The sequence below is a fragment of the Megascapheus bottae genome, chromosome 7 (genome assembly GCF_031878675.1).
Source record: "Megascapheus bottae isolate mThoBot1 chromosome 7, mThoBot2.hap1, whole genome shotgun sequence".
Classification (NCBI taxonomy): domain Eukaryota; kingdom Metazoa; phylum Chordata; class Mammalia; order Rodentia; family Geomyidae; genus Megascapheus; species Megascapheus bottae.
The window spans coordinates 44,919,892-44,947,255 of record NC_143515.1 but is presented as its reverse complement, the minus strand read 5'-3'; the positions used below and the strand labels follow the sequence as shown (position 1 = coordinate 44,947,255).

At 34.3% G+C, this 27,364-nt stretch overlaps 1 long non-coding RNA gene across 2 annotated transcripts in view; it reads right to left on the bottom strand.

The window, feature by feature from the left end:
• The window catches only part of LOC150060723 (uncharacterized), a 90,517-nt gene that overhangs the window by 40,613 nt on the left and 22,540 nt on the right, over nt 1-27,364 (bottom strand). The window contains exons 3-4 of one of the 2 annotated variants that reach the window (XR_016536151.1): nt 12,222-12,323; nt 7,008-7,183 (exon numbers count right to left, since the gene is read on the bottom strand). This is a non-coding gene — a long non-coding RNA (uncharacterized LOC150060723). Of the gene's footprint in view, nt 1-7,007; nt 7,184-12,221; nt 12,324-27,364 lie in introns of those variants that run through there. The other variant, XR_016536152.1, reaches the window with a different exon arrangement.

The following is a 27,364-nucleotide window of genomic DNA, read 5'->3' as shown; positions in this document are numbered from 1 at the left end:
CAAGTTGGAAAAATTGCAAACCAACAAGTTAATGTCTCACCTTAAACTCCTGGAAAAAGAGCAACAAACCAACCCTAATCCCAGTAGAAGGAAGCAAATTATTAAAATCAAAGCAGAATTAAATGATTTGGAATCCAAAAAAACTATAGAAAGAATCAACAAAACAAGGAGTTGGTTCTTTGAAAGAATTAACAAAATTGACAAGCCCTTAGCAAATCTTACCAAAAAAAGAAGGGAGCATATCGAAATAAACAAAATCGCAGATGAAAATGGTAATATCACAACAGAAATTACCAAGATCCAGAATATCATGAGGGAATACTTCTCAAACCTTTACGCCAACAAATTTGAGAATCTAGAAGAAATGCATGAATTCCTAGCCAATATTAACATACCCACACTGAACCAAGAAGAACTAAGCCAACTCAACAGGCCTATTTCAAGCACTGAAATAGAAATGGCAATTAGAGAACTTCCACCTAAGAAAAGCTCAGGGCCAGATGGATTCACAGCCGAATTCTATAAGGTCTTCAAAGCAGAGCTCACACTGATACTCCTCAAGCTCTTCAACAAAATTGAAAATTAAGGTTCTTTACCAAACTCATTCTATGAAGCCAGTATAACCTTCATCCCCAAACCAGACAGAGATTCATCAAAGAAAGAGAACTATAGACCTATTTGTTTGATGAATATCGATGCAAAACTTGTCAACAAAATACTGGCCAACCGTCTACAACAACTCATCAAAAAAAATATACACTATGATCAAACTGGATTCATCACGGGGAGGCAAACCTGGTTCAACATACGCAAATCAATTAATATAATTCAACACATCAACAGGAGCAAGGACAAAAATCACATGATTGTCTCAATAGATGCAGAAAAGGCATTTGACATGATCCAACACCCCTTTATGTTAAAAGCTCTGGAGAAACTAAGAATCCATGGAACACTCCTCAATGTAATAAAGGCTGTGTATGAGAAACCCACTGCTAGTATTACACGTAATGGTGAAAATCTAAAGCCATTCCCTCTAAAATCAGGAACGAGACAAGGATGCCCACTCTCTCCATTACTCTTTAACATAGTATTAGAATTCCTAGCCAGTGCAATAAGGCAAGAAGCAAGTATAAAGGGGGTCCAAGTAGGGAAAGAGGAAGTAAAACTATCCCTCTTTGCAGATGACATGATTCTGTATTTAAAGAATCCTATAGACTCTACCCACAAGCTCCTTGAGCTGATTCAAAACTTTGGAAGAGTAGCAGTCTATAAAATTAACCCTCAAAAATCAACTGCCTTCCTTTATGCCAACAGTGAGAGGAACGAGAAATAATCAGGAAAGAAACTCCTTTCACAATAGCCTCAAAGAAAATAAAGTACCTAGCTTAACTAAGAATGTAAAGGACCTTTTTGACGAAAACTTTAAAACCCTAAAAAAGGAAATTAAAGCAGAACTAAGGAAATGGAAAAACCTTCCATGCTCCTGGATTGGAAGAATCAACATTGTGAAAATGACAATCTTACCAAGGGCTATCTACAAATTCAATGCAATACCCATCAATATCCCAACGGCATTCTTTAAAGAAATAGAAGAGGCAAGTCAAAATTTCATATGGAATAATAAAAGACCCCATATAGCAAAAACACTTCTTAGCAGAAAGAACAGCGCTGCAGGAATTTCAATTCCAAACTTTAGACTCTATTACAGGACTATAATTATCAAAACAGCTTGGTACTGGCAGAAGAATGGGCCTGAAGACCAGTGGAATAGAACTGAGGACCTAGATATTAAACCACAGACCTATGGCCACCTAATCTTTGACAAGGGAGCCAAAAAAATAGAATGGAAGAAAGACAGCCTCTTCCAACAAGTTGTGCTGACAGAACTGGTTAAGCACCTGCAGAAAACTAAAGTTGGATCCTTCTTTGTCACCTTGCACTAGAATTAACTCCAAATGGATCAAAGACCTGGAGATAAAAGCTGACACTCTGAAAACTACAAGAACGAATAGGAGATACACTAGGCCTCCTTGGCATAGGTAGAAACTTTCTTAATAAGGACCAAGAATCACAACAAATCAAAGAAAGGCTGGGTAAGTGGGACTGCATTAAACTGCAGAGCTTTTGTATGGCAAAGGACATAGCTAGTAAATTAAATAGGAGGCCTACAGAGTGGGAGAAGATCTTCACCAAGCAAACAACAGACAAAGGCCTCATATCTAAAATATATCAATAACTCAAAAAATTGAATCACTCCAAAACTAAAAGTTACAACCATCCCATTAAAAAATGGGCCAAAGACTTAAAAAGAGTCTTCTCTGAAGAAGAAACAAAAATGGCCTATAGACACATGAAGAAATGCTCAACATCTCTGGTCATAAAAGAAATGCAAATCAAAACAACTCTAAGATTCCACCTCACTTCAGCTAGAATGGCCAGGATCAGGAAAACGAATGACAACAGATGCTGGAGGGGATGTGGCCAGGAAGGATCACTACTACACTGTATCAACAAGTTGTGGTATTTGTACACAATGGAATTCTATGCTGCTGTCAGAAAGAATGACATCGCCCCATTTGTTAGGAAATGGAAAGACTTAGAAAACCTTGGGCTCTACTAGCAGAGATCTGCGATAGAGAAAACCTTGATATATAAGGCCATACAGTATGAAGCTAATTGAAAGGACCTCCAGAATACTGAAACAAAAGCCATATAATGAATGATTGTTATCCTTAATGTACTATGTTATCTTTCATCTTCTTTGCTGTCTCTTGGGTATCTCATATTGTTACAGTATCTCACTTTGTTATCTGATATATTGAAGTTATTTGTATTTGGTTATTTGAAATTTGATAGGGAAGGGGGGAAAACCAAGACGGGGGGTGGGGTGGTGGGGGGGAGGGTGATGGGTACCAAGACATGTGAAAGCGTATCAATGTATGTAAATTAATGCACCTTCTATCTGGCAAATACCACGTAACCCTTTTATTAATTACAATAAAAAATTATAAATTAAAAAAAAAGAATTTCCTTCATTTGTTTTCAGTGTCAGCCACAAAGCTATGTGAAGTTTCAGAAAGTTAAGTAATTTTGCCAACACAAAGAGACAACTGACTTAAGGAGGGAAATATTTCCTCTTCAATGCTGGGAAAGTATTGCAGGGACTGGTGTACCATTTCATGTCTTCCTAAATCATTCATCATGTTTATCAACCAAAGTATTTCATCTATTGAAGGGACATCAGAGAAAATAAAAAGTACTTTTGAGTCTCATCAGTCCAGAATTTACCAGTTACTGTGAACAAATATAGCAGTGAAACTAGCTAGTCGATCCTTGAATTTATATTTTACAACTAAAGGAGCAAGTGAGAAATTTGCACAATTAGACTGGCATGTCAATGAAAGATAAACAGAAGTCTCATAGATCCAAACTGGAAACCATACTGTTGACTAAGGCCTTTATAACTATTTTCCAAAATGGCTTGGAAGTGTGGGAAGTTTCTGCCCAAGATGTAAACTCACAACTCTGCTTTATTTCCTGTTTTATCTTGATTTAAATGCTCATGATCATTTTCATTCTCTCTAATGGATTTCAGGTTTTCATTCTCCAGAAGGAGCCTCGATCTTCCTTTTTTTACCTCTTAACTACAATTGTTCATTTAGAATGTCCTCTTTCCAATGTGATTCTTAGGTTCAATCAAATGGTACTGACTACCCTGGATCTTACTGACGAATCCACTGGTTTCCATCACTAGACACTCCTACAGTTCAAAACCAAAACCACTATCCTCTAACTTGAATGGAAGAATATATTTCACACATATCAACTAACAGTACTAAATCGTGATGTCCTCTGATACCTAGTCTCCATGTTCAGACAGAGAGCCTGGTGAGAGGTAAATTCAAATGTACTGTTTTTCTTAAAGCAATAAGATATCAATGTCCCTGAGCTGAGCGTAAGATAAATTGGTGCAGTAGCAGGCAAGTCTTAACTGTCCATGGCACCTGCTCTACATGACACTCAGTAGCATCTTCAAATTGATCTAATAACCTCATTAGTACCTCTTCTTTTCTAGTAGCCCGCTGAACCTCATCATTAATAAAACCCTTGCCCCCAAGGTAACCACAAGACCTCTGCTACTTGTAGGTGCCTGCATGTTCTAACCTAATAATTTTCTTCTTCAAACAGCCCTTTCTAACCTGTTTCCAACAGGAGATTCTTGGTTGCTATGGATTCTGGACACATACGATTTTGTTAACTCTTGAATCTAATCTGTGCTTTCTACCAAGCAGCTATTACCTCATTTCCTTATTAACAGACAGTTATCTATGGAGAACATATTTAGCTGGCATCCTGCTGAAATCATTCTTGGACTTCTGATGATTTTAATCTTTATAAATGATGTGAAGAAAGGAAATGGCTGTGAGCTAGAATTGCAAGAGTGGGGAAAACTAAAGCAAACTATAACCAAATGCAGGTGGGGTTCAGTCTGCCCTGTAGCTAAGTGAGTATATGATTAACAGGACTTAATAGGGAACCTGGCGAAGAGCTTCACTCCCTGGACCTAATGATTAACTAATAAGTCATGCCATGCCATTGAATGCCAATGTTTAGCCCATCATTAGTGATTAGTTACACCAAAGGCTAGAAACTGTGTGAAGCTTCAATTGGGCTGAAATAAAAATATGAGAAGATTTGATTTAAAATGACATACTTAGAATTAGGTTTGCATTTCTCTCTACTGCAAATTTCATAAAAAAAATTCACTGCCAAGATAGAAGATACACAATACAGCAATTACTGTAGAAAACCTATCAAAGCAAACAATACATTTGTGTTTGTGTGTACACATAGGTGTTAAGGTGTATGTAAGTTGTCATGCATGTAGACACTCATGTCACCAGCACCTTAACCAACATTTGTTCCAGCTTCCACAGACCTAACGATCAAAGCCCCTGCCTTCTGCCATAGCAAATGTATTGTATATTGCTATGGCCATTAGATGAGTACACCATTTAATAGAGGTGTACATATATAGGTTTGTGATATTTACTCTGTGATTGGCCCACTTTCACTCAGTACTAGGTTCCTGAGTTAGACTCACATTTAGTTTAACTGTATTCTCCACTAATAAATGTTCACATTTTCTCCAATTTAGAGCTTTTTTTTTAAAGCTGCTATAAACTGTCTTGCCCAAGTCTTTCTTTTTGGATACATACTTTAATGCACTCTACAGATTATATTCAAAGATAGCCTACTCATGGCTCATGGCTCAGAAGACTGGGATTTAATGCTCTGTTGGACTCCGTTTATAGTACTTTGTTGAGTATGTTTGCAGATGTGTTCTTCAAGAATACACGTCCATAGACTTATTTGTTGTTATGCTCTTAATCAGTTTTTAATGTCAGGATAACAATGACTTCATAGTTTGTGTTTAGAAGATCCCTTCACTTTTTTAATAACTAAGGAAGAATCGGTATGAATTCATTGTTTTTAATGTTTGATAAAACATAGTGAAGTCATTTGGTCCTGAAATTTTCTTCAAGTGAAAAAAATTATTATTAATTTAGTCTCATTGCTTGTTTGAGTTTTTATTTCATTATTATTGAAATTTAGTAAAGTGTATGTAATCTAGTTTATGTTTTCACTTAATTATATCCTCTCTCTTCTCCAAGGGAGGCACCTGTCTCTATGCATGGTTGCTTAGAGTTAGTGAAGAGGTAACACAGGTAGCTCTCACCTTCCTACCTCCTTCAATGTTTCTTTTGGTTTTGTTGTACTAGATGCAGGCATTATGATTTCACCAATGTTCTTACTTCTTATGAAGGTCACTTGAAATTTAAATAGCAATAGGACGTGTATGCGATAAGAAGAGGAGCACCAGAGAATTACTTCAATTTTCTTGCCTTGTCTCTATCATTTTAAATTCCGATTTCACATACTACAGAGACCCAGACTTATAATAACTAGACTTGTAGTTTAGCAATTTTATAATGATGATAAAATGTTCCTTAGCCAACCAGTTTATTTTGTTTTACTTTCAGCACAATATTGAATAGATTATAAAGATATGTACATTGCCATTTATTCTAAAACTAGGGCTAATATAAATGTTCTGATTACATGTAAGTAATCAGACACACACACACACACACACACACACACACACACACATACACACACACAAATATATTTCCAACAGAGCAGTACTGTTTTCATTTTTTATTTACTTGAAAGTGTCATTATTTGGCCTTTAAGTTTGAAAACTACTTTTGCTACATATATTCTGTTTTGGTCTCCTACTGCTATATTTTGCATTCCAGTGTCTCTATCCATCACCTTTCACATTTTGATTAATAATGTTCAATTTTTTCAGATATAATTATGTTCATTTTTAGTAATACATCCCAATATTTCTTTCTCTCTCTCTTTATATATATATATGCATATATATACCATTACTGTTTCTGCTTCTCATACTTCCCCCAGCCCAGTTCTAAACCATTGGTTGGAATTAGTATCTGTGCACAGTGAGTTTTGTTACATTGCATTCCAGTGACCTGAAGTCTGTGATTTGTATTATTCTTTAGTTTTAGTTTTCGACAGCTATATTTTTCCTAAGTCTCCATTTTTGCCTGTATTTACTAAATAGATTTTAACCTGCACTTCATAAATTTTACACATACGAAGTCTGCTGGGCTGCTCTTGTAGCATAAGATTTACTATGGTTAATCCTTGACCTTATTTAGTGTATCAAATGACTTTAGTAAGACAGAATATGATTTTAATCAATTAGGTCATTTGACAGCTTATGATTTCTATACCATGACAGAAACAATGCTATTGTAAACATTGCAGAGAATAAGATACAGGCTTAGTGTATTTGTATAGGCATGCAGAGGAATTTGGTGTTCCTTGAAACTAAATTTTGGCAAGATAGTTATTTACTGCTTAGAGTACATAAAGCCCACTTCATTTGTGGATTTGACACACATGGTATTTATTGACTGCACATGAAAACATGAATAGCAGTAAAAGGAATTACAGAGCTCAGACAATGCAGGTACATTTAGACCAATGACCCTACCAGTTTTGTAAAAATCATCTTGTAATCTCCTGCTCTTAATTGTATAAAAATGTGTCTTCATTGACCTCCTCAGTCTGGATATGCCTGGATGATCTGAAAAAAATTTAACATTGCTTTTAACTTCAGGTGTTAGCTACTATAAATTCTTTTGATGATTTGTGGTACTGCTTTTAAATAAAGAAAGTTTGATTGGTTAACTAGTAAAAAAAAAATGCCTTCAAATACAAACAAAAGTGGGCTTGAGAGTTTGGCCTAGTGGTAGAGTGCTTGCCTAGTATGCATGAAGACCCGGGTTCGATTCCTCAATACCACATACATAGAAAAAGCGAGAAGTGGTGCTGTGGTTAAAGTGGTAGAGCTCTAGCCTTGAGAAAAGTCCAAGAACAGTACTCAGGCGCTGAGCTCAAACCCAGGACTGGCAAAAAAAAAAAAAGCAAATTGTGCTTTAATAAAAGTACCAAACAATAAGATAAGATTTATGGTAATCTTCCCAAGTCAAAAAAAAAGTGAATAATGTGGAGTAACAAAGTGAAAACTGAACACTTATTAAATAACACTATCTTCAGCAGAAGTGGGCTAGTGTTATGGGGAAAATGAATAATCATGTACAGTTTCCAGGATAGAGAGCATGAAACATATCTGGTTTTCAGTTGCCGATATAGTGGGTAAAACACCATAGTTTGTCTTTTCAATGAGATTTCAAACTGTGGGTTCTTAGGACTCCTAGGACTACTGCACATTTGATCTGAATAAACTTTATTAATATTTAACATATTAAGCATTCACAGGATTTCCTCAAAAGTATTCTGGGAAACGTCTTTCTATGAATACCAGAGTCTACTACATAGGAATGTCTCTTTAGTTCTTAGTATGCAATGTCTATAAGACCATAATAATGTATTTTAAATGCAGCAAATATTTATGAAGATAAAGATAGAAAATTTTATCCTATAGATATGGTTTCTAATCTCATTCCCTTACCCACCTCACTCTGAAGTCACCCAGTATTGTCACTTCAATGTCAATTACTGTCTTGTCTTATTTTAAACTTGGTAAAATATATATATATGTAACCCTAAATAATATTTTACAGAATTTTTCCTATTCAAAAAATGCAACTTCAATTAAGTCATACTGCTAGTATCTTTGTATGCATTATGTTTTAAAATAATAGGTTCTTATTTAAATTTATATTAAAAATGGATTACATATTTCATTATTACTGAAGCAAACTCTCGTTTTATGAATATACTGTGGAGGCTCGAGTGTGGCCCAGTAGTAGAGGGATTGCCGAGCATGCAAGAAGTCTTGTGTTTGATTCCTTGGTATCAGAAAAAGAAAAAATTGGTGCTGTGGCTTAAGTGGTAGAGTGCTAGCCTTGTGAAAGCTTACAGAAAATGCTTAGGCCCTGAGTTCAAGCCCCATGACTATCAAAACAAAAGAGAATATGTTGTTTAAATTATCTATTATAATCGTAATGGACATTTAGTTACTGGTCTGGTCTTTTTGTTAATATGAATAGCAATATTAAAAATATTTTTCTTTGTGCCTTCTGCAAGAAAAAGGAATTTCTCTAGAGAGAACATATTGGTTTTAAGCATCTACATACTCTATTTTATTAGAAAGTATTGATTGTGAAATATTTCACGATTTATTTATTATTTTATAAATATATTTATTTATAAGTATAAATATATAAAAATATAAGTATATACAATACATATGTAATGTATATAAGTAATATATATTTATATAAATTAATAAATATAAGTATATAATATAGAAGTAAAGTATATAAGTGATATATAAGTATATTTTATATAAATATATTTATAAATAAATATATTTATTCTAAATATATTATTTCATAAATAATACTTGATAGTTTCTGTATTATTGTCTAAATTTCCCAAGTGCTTTTACAGTTGTTGATTTTACACAAATTCTAATATATCATTAGAACAGAGCTTCCTTCCTATACCTTTATCACTCTTTATCAAGTATGCTATCACCAAATCAAAGTACTATCATGGAGAAATGCTGTACAATTAGACATGATTCTAAAAATCAATGCACTGCTAATTTGATCGTTTTGGACTTCTTTGTAACAAATACGGGTCATTGCTCAATTTGCTCAGCTAATATGATCAATCCTGACCACACAGATAGCTAATTTAGATCTCAAATATGTTTTAATGCTTCAATCATAGGTTTTATCCATGGCCATGAAGACATCTGGGTCTATCAAACACATCAGAATGACTTTTTATATTGGTACCAAACCATAATTTTGTTTATGGATTTTTTTCACACTGAAACTTCCATCATTTTATTATTTTAAGGGAAAAAATTTATAGATATAAAGATCTACAAGTTTGTGTCTTCATGTCTTCTCTTATAATATTATAGGCTCAAATCATGTTTCTCTTTATTCTGTTTGTATGGGTTATTGATTTAATTATTTCTTTGTCTGGAACTCTATTAATTTGAACTTCACTATCATATTCTTAAGGGTTAATGTGGAAAATGGTGTTAAATGTAAACATGTATACATACAAACATATATATGCAAAGATAATTCTCAATTTTTTATTGCTGCAGTCATAACACTCAGTACATGTCTTTCTAATCTAGGAACATTGAGGAATTGAAGGAATTGGAAAGAATGAAGGATAATGGTGAAAGGGGTATTCTTGATCAACATACCCTTTGTATAACTACTTAAAGGTAATAGAAAATTTAAAAAATCATTTTTAACTTATTTAAAGGTAAAGACAACTAGGTTATCAATATGCAGTTTTTCTCAAAGGGACACGTTTTTCTCTTAATCAATAATGAGATAAAAATACTTGTGTCTCCTCACTCCAGTTGGAATGGCCAGGATCAAGAAAACTAATAACAACAGATGCTGGAGGGGATGTGGCCAGGAGGGATCACTACTACACTGTTGGTAGGAGTGCAAACTCATTCAACCACTATGGAAAGCAGTATGACAGTTCCTCAAAAGACTAAACATAGAATTCCCCTATGACCCAGCAATTCCACTACTTGGCATTTACCCAATCATCCAGAAACAAGGGCATACTAAATCCACTAGCACAATGATGTTCATTGCTGCACTATTTACCATAGCAAAGATATGGAACCAACCCAGATGTCCCTCAGTTGATGAGTGGATCAATAAGATGTGGTATTTTTACACAATGGAATTCTATGCTGCTGTCAGAAAGAACAATATCGCCCCATTTGTAAGGAAATGGAAAGACTTAGAAAAAATCATATTAAGTGAAGTAAGCCAGTCTCAAAGGAACATAGGCCCAATAGTCTCCCTCATTTGTCATAATCAGTAGAAACCTTGGGCGCTCCTAGCAGAGATTTACAGTAGAACAAAATCTAGAGACATTAGGGCAAATAGTACGACAGTAAATGTAAGTACCTCCAGGATAAGGAAACAAAAGCCATATAACGAGTGATTGTTGTCCTTAATGTACTATGTTATCTCTTATCTCTTTTGCCATCCCTTTGTTATCTCATATTGTTACAATTTCTCACCTTGCTATCTGATATATTTTATATGTGCTTAATTTGTTATTTGAAATTGGATAGGGAAGGGGAGAAATCAAGATAATCTGGGGGAGGGTGGGAGGGAAATGGGGACCACGTCATGAGAAAGAGTGTCAATGTTTATGAAGTTATGCACCTTCTATCTGATGAATATAATGTAACCCTTCTATTAATCACAATAAAAAATTTGAAAAAAAAGAAAATATGATTAGCTATTTTAAAACAATTAAATTTAATAATAAAACAAATATATATATATATATAAATACTTGTGTCTGGGGGGAGGGAAATGGGGACCAAGACATGAGAAAGTATTAAAGTTTGTGAAGTAATGCACCCTTTATCTGGTGAATATAATGTAACTCCTCTATTAATTACAATTACAATAAAATATATGGAAAACACAAAAAATGCTTGTGTCATGCAATGAATGGAAAATTTCATAGGATTAGAGACAATTTCTGCCCGATGTGTCAAAAAGTTGGAAGTCCTGGCTACTGCTCCCTCTGTTAGTATGGGGAAAGATGATGTATCAGCAACCGCTTAAACTCTGACTCTTGTATAGCTTTCATAATGATGCTAAAGCAAGTTTTTCTTTCCTTCTTAAAAAATTCTAATTAGTTGGAGAGGAACCAAAATAAATGAAATCTATCTTGGGATACTCAAATTAAATGATACTAAATGACATGTTTAGATTTCAGTGCACAGTTATGTCAGAATAGCAATGGCTATTTAAAATTATTCAAACATTTTTAAAGTCATATGGTCAATAGTTGCAAGTACTGTTTCTTGAGTCTGTAGCTTATGCACATACATTTACTTTTCTTCTCTCAGAATTCTCCTTAAATTCTCCGTAAATCATACAGGATAAACTTATAACCACAAAAATAAAGACAATCTGAAGAGAGTCTTTAGCGGACAAGAATGTTTCATATTTTTCTGGAAGGCAGAAAGTAAAGTGCAGAAAGAAAACTCTATCTTGGAGGCAAAAGGAAAGGTTACTAATTGACTAAAGTATTTAAATTTAATTTTATATAAATAATAAAAACGTTTATTGTAAGGATCCCAAATACAGAGTATTGTTATTTTAGTATGAAGAATGATAAATAGACACAGTAAAATATAAGGTGCTTAAAACTGTTCATATATTTTTAGTTAATCTGAAAGACCTCGGTGGAAGAGAGTTACTAATCTAAGAGATATTATGATGATATTTAAGTTATAAAATCTCAGTAATCATCAAAACAAGAAAGTAATCTTTGAAATGTAATTACTAAAATAGGAATATCTACAAGTAAATATGAAAAAGAAATGTGTCTTAGAATCTGACAAATAGAAACCAAACATAAAGAAGAAAATAAAGATCTATGACAGATCTAGGTTAACTTTGATGCATGGACAAAATCTGATTTAGGGCGTTTTTTTCTGCTTTTCTTCCAGACACCACTCAAAAAAGATTAACATGTAAACCTCAGAAACCAGGTCACTTCATCCATGTCTATTCCTCTCCCGGCTCTTGCTTACCTGTCCAGCTAACGGCCACACCCACATGCTGGTTGACACTTACCTGTGGAAGTTTCTGCAATGGGCAATTACCAAGAGGTGGAAACACAGGCAGTGTCAGTTTCCTCCCCTCCATTGTCTCCATACTTGAGATGGCTGGCTTCTCCTGAGAAAGAGAGGGCATAATGTGGTCAGGGCATTACCACCAGAATGGCTTCCAGCTCCACTCCTCACCTGTCTCCCCTTCCCACAATCCTCTCTGGAATCTGGCTCCCTCTCTAAATGTCTCCAGCAACTGGCAGATACATACAAAGCATGTTTATCACTCTGGAGTTGATCCTAAGCACCCAGGAGTGGGGAGAGTAGTTTAACTACTAGGTGAACACCTAAATTAATAAAAATTACAACCAAGTATATAAGGCAGAATTAAAATATCAAACTATGGAGAGTTTCATTTTAATGCCATTTGGAGATGTGACAAAGCAAACTGAAGATTATCGTAGAAAAGCCATAAAGGGAAAAGTAAGGTTCATAACTCTGCCATAGGTAAAGGTCCTACCAGCTTAGAATTTATGAGGGAGGAAATGTCTGGAATAGCAGGGTCTTTTTCAAGGGGAAAGTAATATTCCATTAAAAATAAAAAGCCTGAATTAAGAACTTGGGGGAAAATGAGGATATGCTAAAACATATCTGGAGAAGGTAGGGAAGTATGAATTTATTTGAACTTGATACCAGACTCATTTTAAATTGAGTTAACATATTTGAACACTAGATAAATCAATGTACTCTCAGCACAGTGCTATTGTGGTATGAAAGAATATTTATACCATCAATATAATTTGACATTGTTTATTTCTTTTGTAACATTCATGAGCAGGCACTAGTAAATCAGGAAAGGATGAATTATAGCTGTATCTATAAAGCAGAATAGAATTCCCTACATTATTAGTTTTTCTGTAAAGAAAAAAGATGAATAGCATCAGCTGATTGTATACCAGAGCACTAAAATCCAAAGAACTAAAATAGAGTTAAGATGACATAGGAGTTTTAAATTCCTCAAAGAAAGAAGTGCTATTTCATTCCTAACATCTAAGTACTTCAGAGAAGATGCATGAAAGGTTTCCAGAGAAGCATCTGTAATGCTATAGCATCCGTGTCCACAAACTCTGTTAATACTTTAGAGACAGTTACCTGGCTTTCAAGTGCTACAACTTCAAAAGGACAAATCTTCTTGTTCATATTACTCAAGAATGATCTTTAAAAGAAATATATAGCATGATAACAAGAACAAGAGCTTTTTTAAGCACTGACTGACTGGGTTAGAAGCACTTCTTGGTTGCTTTCTAAGTTTTGTTTTGCTCTTACTATGACCCAACTAAGTAAGTGTTATGGTTTTCTAGGTGATAAAAACCAAACTCAGAAAAAATAAGTTGGTTGAGTTTCAATAGCTTGGAGGAGTCAAAATAAAAAGTTAGAATTGCATAATTCCCAGGAGACTGAATATACAGTGGAAAATAGCCAGGTACTATATACAAAGTAATAAAACTTAGATCTGTAGCATCTTTAGCAACTAGGCTTGGGAAAACAGTAAAATCTAGTACAACCTGTCAAAGAATTATCCCAGAAATATTAAGACTTAGTGCTAGCTTCTCTCATTTTTTTTTGCCAGTCCTGGGCATGAGCTCAGGACCTGAGCACTGTCCTTGGACTTTCTCAAGGCTAGAGCTCTACCACTTGAGCCTCAGCACCACTTCCAGCTTTTTTTTATGTATGTGGTACCAAGGAATTGAACCCTGGGTCTTCGTGCATGCTAGGCAAGCAGTCTACCACTAGGTCAAACTCCTGGCCCCAGCTTCTCTCTTTTCCTTACTACACATTCTCCTGTATCTCTAACTTTAAAAGACCCATCAAAAAAAGCCAAATTAATCACCTGGGGTGTTGTACTTTTATTTCATGCTCCTCCATTTCCCTATGCCTGCAATTTGCAAGTCTGCCACTTTCCACTAGTTTTCAACTGTCTTAGATGACTTTAAAATTTTTCCATATAACAATAAATTTCTGCTGAGATTAAAACTTGCTTTCCAAAAGCACCAATTTCTAGGCAAAAATGAAAGTTGAGGGGGAAACAAATGCAGGCAATTCATAGTATAAACTATCGAATTGAGAAATGTAAGAAAAGAGATGAGTCCAAATGGGGGGGGAAGGGCAGGGCGTGACATAGTGAAGATGTTAAAGTGGTGCTACAGATTAAGATGCACTGTACACATAACTGCTTTGTTAAATGGCAAATACTTCAATATATAGCCTAAAATTAAGATACATAATTGGGAGGAGTGAGAATGTTGAAAGTCATGGCATTAATCCAGATGCTCTTTATGCATAAACTGCCTCAATGAAGATCAACTTCTTTGTACAACTACTTAAAGACAATCAAAATGTTCAGAAAAATTAAAGCAGCCAGAAGAAAGAGATCATAATAAAAACAAATAAATAGAACATTTTGAGGAGCTTTTCCTATCTCAGATAACTTGAGTTGAAATATGGAAAATACACTGAAAATAACTATTCTCATTGTTAAACTGATGTCTATTCTGTTTATAAACTTGAGGAAAAGACAGCAAGCTAAATGTCTTCTTACATTATATACCTTAGTGTAATTGTCTAGTGGATACCTATCATTGTAGATCAAAAGAAAGTCTTAGCAGAGTCCAAATGTAGTCACAAGTTGTGTGTTAAAGCAAAGTACATTTTGACTCTGAGGTTTCCTCTGCAAACAGAATAAAACACAGCAGGAACCTACAGCACTCACTAAAATCCTGCTAGAAAAGGTAAGGCATTTGAAGGAAGACAAGTCAAAGGAAATGAGTTAATTAATATGTGTCCAGTGTGTGCTTCAAACAAACAGAGAAATTTAATATCTTCCACATCCTATTCTGGTAGTGTGACTTCCGTGTATGTCACTGGAGGCCTGCTGAGCATTTGATCTTTTTCCTGAGCTCAGTGCCTATTTCTCAACTGATTATCCTGGGAATCAGTTTCTCCAGAGGTTGGAATGTGCTCCCTAAAAGGCAGAGCATAGTTACTTTTTAAACTGAAGTGTAAGTAGCTGTCTTACACAAACTTATCCAAGTGTGTTCCCCTATACTGCTTCCCTGTGCTTTAATCACATAGGGAAATATGACCTGAAAATAATTCTCATCAGTTTTTCAGTTCACTTCACAAGACCACATGACCAAGTGAGCCTCACTGAGCTAATATTTTCTGCACTGGGAGCCACTACAAAGGACTAAATTCATTCCATACTCAGTGAAAGCAGACACAGAATGATGCTAAGTCAGGGAAAAGGCCAAGAAATTACATTTCTGAATGTTTTTGACAAAATGGAACTGTCAGTTGATAATCTAGAATTAGCAGCCCACTTTAAATGCCAAGCTCCTATATATTTCCTCCTCAGAGTTTCCCTTTCACTTTAGGACTGTGTCAGGATAAACAGAAATGTCAAAAATAAGGAATTCTTTTGTTAGCCTTCTACATCAGTGACTGACTTTCAGATTCTACTTTGTGTCATTCTAATTTTAGCAACAGGATTAGAAGTAATGAGAAACATTTGAATTACATTTATGAGATGTGTAAGACAGAAAAAAGTCATTCTCCTAACATATTTAAAGCTATTTTTGTGCCTGGCTGGCCTTTAAATACCCCCCTCTGTAAAGGATGATCCACATTTGCTGTTAGGGAGTTGTTCAGAATGGCTGCAGAGATGAATAAAGCATGGAACATTCAAGGGACCACAGATTCTGAAGTCCTCTTACAAGTTTTCTGAAAACTTCATCCAGAGAGTAACTCATCTCAATAGTGAAAGGTCACCTTGAACATCTCTGTAGATAATTATGATTCCCAAAGCTTTCAGCAGAAATACCTATTTCCAATCAGTCTACTCATTTGTCAGAACTCATCAAGACAATAAAGTAGGGGTCTTGAACTTGGCCTGAGTGCTGACCCTGAGCATTTCAGCTCAAGGTTACCACCCTACCCCTGAGCCACAGCCCCACTTGCCATTTTCTACTGATTAATTGGAAGTAGAGTCTTTTGAGACTCTTTAGTCTTTAGTAGTGCCCAGGCTGGCTTTGAACCTCGATTCTCAGATCTCAACCTCCTGAATAGCTAGGATTATAGGTGTGAGTCACCACCCCAAATTTGTAGTGATATTTTTAATATCAGAATTAAATAATTACTTATGGAAGGAAGGAGGCTAATAACCATTTTTTTTGCCAGTCCTGGGCTTGAGCTCAGGGCCTGAGCACTGTCCTTGAACTTTCTCAAGGCTACAGCTCTACCACTTGAGACTCAGCACCACTTCTGGCTTTTTTCTATGTCTGTGGTACCAAGGAATAGAAACCAGGTCTTCGTGCATGCTAGGCAAGCACTCTACCACTAAGCCAAACTCCTGGCCCCTAATAACCAATTTTTATTGTATCAAAAATATTATACTTAAGATATAATCTATTTTATTAGTAATTACTTGATCAACAGAGTTTAGTTCACTTGAAAAAAGATGTATCAGAGCAATGCAGTAGTTACTTCACAAACCTCACCCCTAGCTTCCAAACAAGTCTTAAGAACTTATTTATAGAGTTGCTATAAGGAGGTTTCTCAAACCATCATCTAGGATTTAGCCCACACCCATATGACTGATGTTCCCAAAGCCAAAGATTTTAGGGTGACTAATAAGCTTTATTAATATTGAATTTTGAAGTGAAACAATTCATTCTCTTATTGAAAGGTCAAACTTCCAAAGATCCAAGAATTGTTATCTTTATTTTCATTTCTTTCCAAGCCTAAATCACATAAGAATTGCCATTTTCCAGGATTTCAGAAGGAGACACTCTGATCCCATTTTTCTCTGTTTCCATCCTTAGAAAGGTTGCAGCAGTCAATGAGAATTTTGGACAGTTCTTCAGATTCAATTTAGATCATATACAGGATTCATGAAACCTCAAGTCCTTTCCATGAGCAGCTCAGAAATAAAGCACTTTCAGTTTGATGTTTTTCAAGTTTTAGAGAATGCATTGCTTGCTTATGACTCAATTCATTCTAAACTTCAAAGTCAAAAGAAATATTACTATCTATAAAAGGATTTCTCACATTATCACTGCTAATTCCATGTGGCGAGGTGATTACAGAAATCCCCAAAAGAAGCACCACTTGCATAAGCTAAAACAAAATACAATCCCAAGTCATATTTGTGTCTTCCTTTTCCAGTCACGTATCATAAAGTTTAATCCTCCCCCAATCTCTTATTTCTGTAATAATTCTGGAACATTCTTTGTTGGAACATTCTGATTTTTATTAGCCCATATTAGTTGCACAAAGGGACTTTCATTATATTTAAATACAGTATTAATTGTAAACATTTGATATCTTTATTAAGAATTTTTGGTTTCTACTACATCTTGGTTGGTTCAGTTTTACTTTAACTTAATTTTTAAGGTATTGTGGATTGTGGGTTGAAATCAGGGTCTTGCAATGCTAGGCAAGTACCCCATTACATGAGACGCCCCCATTTTGGTGTTAGTCACTGCAAAACAGCATCTTATGCCTTTTGTCAACATTGGAGTATAAATCTCCTACCTATTCAGTGGCTGGCTTTTTGGTGAAGTAGGGTCTTGCTAACTTTATGACCACACTCAACTTGAACCATGATTCCCTTGATCTCGGCCTCTGGAGTAGCTGGGGACTGTAGGTGTGTCTCAGTTATTTAAAACAAATGGATCCAAACTATGCTGTTTTTTTTTTAAAAATATGTATATTTTGAGAGGCATTTGAATAGGACCAAGACTTCATTTTATGTTTTCCAAATAATTCATTTTGTAAATTTGTTAACTACCAAATAGATTACATTTATTCAATGAAAATTTTTTCTTTTCCTATTTATGTTTAGATGAAGTCATATATAATTGCATAATTGCCAATGTTTGAAGCCAATTGCTTCAAATTCAGGCCAAAGTAAGAGAGAAAAAATAAATTCTCATCTATCTCATATAGGATAATGATTTTTTTCCCTACTTTTAAAAACTTGTAGACTAAAAGATTCCTAAGAATATATCCCAACTGAAAATTCAACTATCTGTCATATGACTTGGGAAGGTCAGTAGAAGAAACCCAATTTTTTAAAAGGCCCACAAAAGAAAAGAGACAAACATGAATAGCAGAGCTAGCACAATTTGGGGATCACATCCTACCTGCCAAAGTTCAAAGTTGCATAAACCATGGCTACAAATTATAAACATTCTGTTTTTCTTCCTTTAACTTCTGATATTTTGAGTTTTCATATTTTGATAATATTTAAATGATTCAGAAATCCACTTGTAAAAATAACCCATATTACTAAATTCTCAAAGTTAGCATTTCTGCAGTTTAACACTGCAGTGGCTAAGTTAGAACAAAGTTGGTAATTGGAATAAAAAACATTGTAAGATCATTAGATGCCTAAGGATAAGCAACACATGAACTTCCTTGTTTGAAAAGAAAAAAGGTTGATCTCAGAAGTAGAGAGTAGAGAAGTGGTTATCAGAGAAAGGTTATCAGAGGTTATCAGTGGAGAGGGAGGAACTGGCAGCTTAATGAATGTTGAGAAATCATACTTTGAAAAGAGGACTAAATTCTGGTGTGCTATTGGACAACAGAACATTTATGAATTATATATCTCAGAAAACTAGAAAAGCTGTTGAATTTTTTCACCATAAATGATCAATGCTTAAAAAGGCAGATGTGCTTTAACCTGATTTAAGTATTACATAATGTATACATAATAGAAACATAATGCAGTACCTCACAAATTAGTAGAATGTATGTTTCCATGAAATGGCAAATTTAAATTTTAAAAAGTTTAAGATTATTGGAGAAAACTGATCCCTTATCCATATGCTATAGTATATGCATTAAATAATTACATTTCATCCTCAGTCTTCAAAATATTGTGTTCTTTCTTTTTAAAAAAGTGAACATTTATTTATTTGCACTTTACATATTATACTGTAGAATCAATAGAAAAATAATGCAAAAAGAAGTTTGGAGATTAACAAGTCTCATAGCTTAGTAGAATTTTACAAGAGTTCTGACCCACAAATTGAAATCACCTGCATAGACCACATGCTAATCCATGTTGAACCATAATATCATTCAGAAATTTGTTACTTTAGCTAAATTTCCCTGAACTTGAAGTGCCAATTAAAGTTGAGAGTTGTGTTGACTCCAATCCTTAACATTCTACATGTTGTCAGTCCTTGGAGCAGAATTCATTAAATGGATCCAAGAGTGACATTTCAGATAACTTTCAACACATAAAACTACTAGTGATTATAGAAAATGTCTTAACAATAAAATGTCATGGTATTCCTTTAAAAATGCAGATGATAGATATCCTTCTCGAAGAGAAATAACTAATGTCTGCACTTGAGCTTTAATAAAACACACACACTCACACATACTAAAATTCAGATTCAATAGCAAATAAATCAGGGATTGTTTTTTATTTGTTAAATAAGCTTCACAGTAATTTCTGTTTTCTTTAAATTTGGATAATCTAATTTAATAAAAAATATACCTTAAGTAATAAGTTGTATTCTCTTAGCAATTACATGAGGGTGTTTTGTTTTATTTGTTTTTTTTTTTTTTCAGAAATAAGATAAAGGAACTGTAAGGTTCACCAGAAAGGAAACCTGCCATATGTTTCGGGTAGAAAAGAATCTATATGAGGGAGAGCAAACTGCCAGCCCAGGCAAGGTGGAGGCATTTGGAGACAGAGCAATCTGCTAGCCCAGGCTAGATGGAGGCATGTGGAGACAGAGGGAAAGGAAAAAGAGGAAAAGAGAAGTTGTGTGTGTGCAGGAGGAGGGTGGGGGAACCCTTGTTGAGCTGGATTATGTAGGGCAAGGCAGGAAGTGGGACCCACAGCTAATGCAGAAGTGATCTCAGAGCCTGGGGAACCTTTCTCTGTCTGAGGGAGGGGTGGCCAGGGTGGTTCAGGAAATGACCTCGGCAGATGAATAAGTGACACAATTATTATTGATATGAAATCCTAGCAATGAAGTCTCTAAAAGGGCTACTTAGCTCATACTTGGACTTTTAAACACAACTCCACAATAACAGGTAAAAGATCAAGTGTCAGAACTGAAGCAGAGAAATGTATGGCTCTGTAGCATCTTGCTTTGCAAGTAAAAATTTAAAAGTCATTTAGAAAAAGACCCAGGACAAGTCTCAACTCAACAGTACTCGCAGAAGCTAAAGCTGGAACAGATGCAACAAAAGCATACAAAAAAATAGTAGACTATAAGAAACAGAATAAAGTAACTATATCTAAATATATAACAGTGTAAATAAGGAAAGAAATATAATTGTGCAAATGGAGGAGAAATAATGACTCTTCAATTAATAGGGAAATTCCAACTAACCAGTGAAGAGAAATAAGTAAAATGGAAGCTTTGTATTGAGCAAATACTACAATAATAATTGTGTCAGACAAAAACCATCAGTGATGATCTAGGAACGTAGCTTATTGGTTGAGTGCTCGCCTAACACACACAAAACCCTGAATTCAATTCCTCGGTACCACATACTCAGAAAAAGCCAGAAGTGGTGTTGTCGCTCAAGTGGTAGAGCTCTAGCCTTGAACAACAAGTATCTAAGGACAGGGCTCAGGCCCTGAGGTTCAAGCCCCAGGACTGGCAAAAGAAATCATCAGTGAACTTTGAAATGAGTGAGTAAAATCCTGAAAAGTGAAGTCTGGAACATATATAAGTCTCCCTAGGATAAAGAAGTAGTTCAAACAAAACTATATCTAGATCTAACGCTGTAGCTATTGATCCTGTAGATAGATATAGATAAATATCTATGGATCTATTGGTCTGTATATCTAGATCTACAGATCTGTAGACTTTAGTTTTGACTAACTGAAAGTAATACATTTGTATTTATTCAGAGAATAATGTATTTATAATTAGTTATCAAGTTAGTTGTATCATCAGAGATTTTTATATGATCAAAAAGTTATAATTCCTCCATAAACATACATTTTGTCCTTTTATTGTGTGCTCATGTCATTATCTGCATATGCATTATAAACATGAGGAAAAGTATCTCAAAATTTGGTTTAACATAGAGAGAACATTAGAAGCTGAAATTCTTTGCTCTCCCTGAAGATGATGTGTTGGAAATTCACAATCTTGGAAATATCTTAATATCAAGTTGATTTTTTATTTTTTCCATCTTTTTGGAAGTTTTGGAAAAAAATGTATAAATCACTCATGTTTTCTTATTTTTTTAACCAGGGAAATTCCAGCATTAACAGGAAATGATATATCAAAGTAAAATATTTGGCCAAGAAGTAACCAATGATTTTTTAATCCGTGCATATTTATGGATGAGCACATTTTTCTATATTAATATTTTAGAATACATATTAATGCATACATTATTTATACATTCAATGAGACACATTGAAAATAGTCACTTACTTAGCTTATATAACTTTTCTTATTTTGGTTATAAAAACAATAATAATTTTGTTTTAGAACTTTGTTTACTGTAATATAATGATCCTCGAATGTCAGAAATAACAATGTTTTTTACCCTCCCATCCTTGAATATGAAGGAAAACAAAGGTAGTGTCTTATATTACAACTACATATTTATGTTTTTTTTCAATTACTAGTTTTTAAGGCACAATGGCTCTTCATATTTATACAAAACAATATGCATATTGAAAACAAGAATGGAAACGAGTCTTTTTGGTCTTCTGATTTTTAGTTTTCAGTGATTCTGTCTTTTAAACCTTATGTATAGCAATTCAAATGATTTTTGGAAAGGTTCGGGGGAGGGTACAGAACCTGAGGGTTAAGGGCGAAAAGGGCAGGAGTGGAGCTCACTGAACACTGGTGAATGCTATTACTGTGGGTAGAGACAGCAGGGAGGGACTGGGAGCCAATGAGGGAACAGAAGACATAGAATGAAAGGAATTGTATTCATTGCCTGACTCATATGATTGTAAACCCTCTGTGTTGTACCTCTATAATAACAATAAAGTAATTTAATTAAAATCTATTCAAGAAGTATATATTATAATCTTATTAAACTAGCATGCCAATATGTTCTCTGATAACCTAAGTATAATTGGCTGCCACATGAATTAATTTCTCTGATGAAAGAAATCATGCAGTTATATCATTAAACAGAATGGCCTATGAAAAACCTGCATCAGAAGTTACCAAGGACTTGGAGTGCTTATTATAGCAGAGATTCCCAGGGCTACTCTATGCATAATGAATCAGAATTTCCTGAGAGCCCTGGGGTATTCACATAGACTATTTCCCTGACAGCCTTGAGGCAATTTAATTTGAGAACAAATTATTTAAAAGATCTGACTGCCATCCAGAAATAAAGAAAAGATCAAACAGATATGTTATCTTTTCTGGAATGAATAGTAGCACTTGGCCTTAAGGCTAGAGAAGCTGACTTTGGATGTTAGACTTGCATGAAAGAATGATGTCAAACCACATTAAATTCTTTCAAATCCGAGTGCTTTGACCTCTACAATGTCATTTGTCTTAAATGGTCTACAAAAGTGCTTTAAAGCTTGAACATAGAAAGCATTCTGAAACATAGAGGTGTCAACTTTTATTTCATCCTATCTAACAAAAGCCCGACTTTTCGATTGCTGGCTTATTAATTTTTTGAACACAGCAGCTAATATAAGCAATAAACACAATAATATACAGAGTAGCATGTGCTCCAATCCTGGGAATTTATTTACATGTTCTTTTGTGGGTCATTTGAAATATGATGTAAAAAATCAATGTTAATAAATTCTTTAATTAAAAAAGGAGAATTAAGGTAGCAGATGGGAGTGTGACTGATAGACAGCCAATTTTCAATAAGAAGATCAGCCTAGATTATCTGAGCAAGCTCAATGTAATTACAGGTGGTCCTAAAATGGAAGGGAAGGTCCTGAAGACTTAGTCATTTCCTTAAGTTCTCTTCAATTTTAAAGTTTTCTCTATAGAGGTCCTTCACTTCTTTGATTAAATTTATTTCTAAGGATCTTTTTGAAGTTATTCAAATGGAGCAACTTTCCTGATTTCAGTTTTAACTTTCTCTTGGTGTTCAGAAATGCTACTAAGCTTTTTAGTATTTATAGCTACTTTGAAACAGCTCTAGTAGCTTGGGGGAGGAACTACAGGGTCCTTTAAGCATAGGGTCATATCATGTATAAAAAAAGGATCATTTTACTTCTTTCCCTAATTGAAACTTCTTCATATTTATCCCTTGCCTTTGAGATTCTTCAAGAATTCCAGTACTATAGTGAAAGAGGAGTGGAGAGAGTGGACATTCTTGTCTCATTCCTGATTTTAGGGAGAATGGATTTAATTGTTCATCATTACTGTATCTGACTATAATACCTGATGTATTGTATATTTATCTGTTTATATGAATTAGAGAAGGCAAGGGGAAAAACAAGATGAGGGGAAAAACAAGATGAGGAGAAAAAGGACAAAGGGTGAAACAATATAACCATGTTATTCACAAGACAATATGTTGGAAATAAACTTCACAACCCGAAAGGGGATGTTGGAAGAGGGAAAGTGGGAGAAAAATATGGGAAGGGGTAACAATGTTCAATAAATAATATATTCAACACCTTATGAATGTAACTGTAAACCCTCTATATATCACTCTGACAATAAAAAGAGAATAATGCTCGATTTGTTCATCCTTTGTCCCTCCATTTCTGTGCTTCCTTTACTCGTCCCCCAAAAGATAAATTTAAATACAAGAAGAAAGGAACAGAAAAGGGAGGAAAAAAAATAAACCATCTCACTAGACACTGTGTCGAAAATGAACTATACAATTGTTAAAGAGAGTGGCCAGAAAGAAAAATAATTGGAAGAAAATGAGAGAAGAGGTAATTTTATTCAAAATGAATTAACTCATTACCTGACTTATATAACACCTCTGTATATTGCCATAACGATAAATATGAATTATTTCTTTAAAAAGAATTTTATCTGTAAGTCTGTCATATACAGACTTTATTACATTGCAGAATGTTCCATGTATTCCTAGCTTATCTAAAGCTGTTATTATAAAGGGGTGTTGGATCTTGTGTAATGCTTTTATTGTATCTATTTGGAGCTAGAGTTAGCTTAAAAACTAAATAAAATCATGGGATGGTATACAAATGTTTCCAAACATATCAACTGAAATGTGGTAGATTTAAGGGACAACTGAATTAGTTTAAATTTCTTACAGTGCCAAAATCAAAGTCCAGCAAAATAAAACACCAGGAAGAAGGTGCTTGAAAGGAATGGGGTGAAGTCAAGAGAGAAGGGGTAAAGGAAGAAAGAGGAAAAGAGGAGGGGATACTAACAAGAATTCAATGAATATACTACAAAATTGAGAAGAGTAAGGGAATGGGGGGTGGGGAGAGATGGGTGACAATGATGAGAGAGATAATATTTGTTTAGGACATAAGATCTATGGACACACTTATCTCAGCTTCGTGAGACTCATTTTCTTCTTCAGGGTAACTGACCTGAAAGATAATAAATCTCTGCTGTCTTAAGTCATTAAATTTGTGGTAATATGCTGCCGTAGTATAGGAAACTAATACACCAATTTACTACCTGTGTGGATTAGAAAAAGTTACTAAATCAACTAGATGTTTAGTTAACTGTTCAAAAGCATGGATATTAATAGCAAATTCCATTAAACCGAAGTTCCATGAAATGTAATTAGATTCTAAAGGTGTAAATAGACATGATTCATAAACTAAATCATATTGCCAATTTTATCTTGTAACAAAGTTTCATCATATTCTTTCATACAGTTATTGCAACAGACATGTTATCTTATGAAATTTAGATAAGAAATAAGAACACTTGAAATAGTACTACTTTAAAATAGAAAAATGTTTAAGTTGAACATTGAAAGTGAAGATACAAAACTTTTAAAATAGTATCTACACTATCAATATGCAGTTCTTTTCTTTCTTTCTTTCTATTTTTGTTTTTTTGTGTGGGTCATGGGGCTTGAACTTGGCCTGGGCACTATTCCTGAGCTCTGCAGCTCAAAGCTACTGCCCTACCCCTGGGCCTGGGCGCTGTCCCTGAGTTCTTCAGTTCAAGGCTACCACCCTACTCTTTGATCCAAGCCCCATTTCCCATTTTCTATGAGTTAATCGAAAATAAGAGTCTCAAGTCCTCTTGTGCCCGGGCTGGCTTTGAACCCTGATCCTCAGATCTCAGCCTCCTGAGTAGCTTAGATTACAGGTGTGAGCCACTGTACCTGGCAATATGCAGTTATTTTCTGAACCACATTCCTTCTCCAATTTATAAATGTCATACATCCTAAATATTTTCTCTGTCTTTAGGGACTTTTATTTATAATACAGTTTTACATTGGTTACCACCAAGATTTTCTTTCAATCTACTAACACCCTTTTATACATTCTAATGTTTCTGTACAGGCAATTGAATTGTCAGGACTGCTACTTGAATGGAGAGGCTCAGAAAATGCAAAGTGATTACTAGAATTTTTAATGCCCCTTACCATGAATAAAGTATGGTGTCATGAAAATGGTGTAGGCACAAATGTACAAAGACTTTGTAATTTCCAATACTTATGTAACATATTTCCATTTCCAATGATTTTTTTTGTTCACAAATCCTTATTTCGTTCAATAGCTAATGGTCAATAAAGGACTCTACAGAGAGAGTTAATACTTAATTTCTGAAAGTTACCAAATAACTTACTAAGTTAATAAGTGTGTAGAATAACAAAAAGTATAGCATCTATATTAATCGCTATCTAAATATACCTATATAGATAATCCTGAAGGTATATACAGACATCCATAGATACATATAATATAGATGTTTATATCAGGGTATTTTTTTCTATTTGTGTGGAAAAGCATTAAAGTAGGATACTTGAATTTCAAGGATATTTAATATTTGTAGGTGAACCTAATAATGTTCTCCATTTGACAAGTACATAGCTTAACTGTGTGGAAATGCTCTTATGAATACTTCCAAGGCCAATAGTGAATCAAATGGGAAAAGTTAGTTAAAAATAATAGGATAAAGGAACATTTTAACATGATTAATTACAAATAAGAAAGGAATACTTGACTATAATCATATATATTTGTTTTTGTTACTTTTAAGACATAGGCATTTATAGAAGAGGGTGTTTACATTAATGACCTGTACTTGGGAGTGTGGGGGAGGTTGGGTGTATGTGCTGGTCCTAGGATTTGAGGAGGCCTTGGCACTGTCCCTTAGTATTTTAGCTAAAATTTTATACTCTAACACTTGAATCACAGTTCCAATTTCAGCTTTTTCAGGTTAATTAGATATAAGAATGTCATGGATATGTTTTTTTCTCCCCTAGTCTGGCTTCAAATCTTGATCCATAGATCTCTGCCTACTGATTACAGGGTATGTAATGTGATCTACATTTTTAACTAGAAATCTTACTTCCAACTGAAGAAATATTTATACAAATTTTGTCATAGTGAGGTATCTCTGAATACATATTTTATGTGAAGAATAAAGTGAGAATTTATGAACTGTCTAGTCTCTGTGAGAATGACAGAAAGGTGACTAAAGAATAGAATTAGTTTAAGATAAACTTCACTAAAACTATCTTGTTTTATTTTCATTAGTATGAATTTTTGAGCGAACTGCACAATATAATCTCTCAAAATTGTTTTCTAAGTTAGCCAATTAACTGGAGATGTGTTTAACTTGCCTACGCAGAAAAGATAAACTTTAAAGAGAATAGTCACAATGGAAAAATTTTAAAACATTTATAGACATTTTTAAATCATCCATACTTATCAGAGGCCATGCTTTCAAATCATTTCAAAATACTAAATCAATTTTAGTTAAGCAAAATTTTATTTAACAGGAATTTGAGTAAAGTTTACAGCCTATTTTCGAGATAGGCTTCTAAAAGATAAAAATGCTTTTCACACAGTACATGTGACCCTTCTACAGCAATGATATTTCTTACTTAAAAATAATCCATTCTACTAAAAGAGAATGAGGAGAAAGAATATGGGTAGGCAAGATAGAACACACAAAGGATAAATACAGATAAGAAGCACAACTCTTCTTGCCTTCAGTCTATTGACAGTGGAGTGTAGAG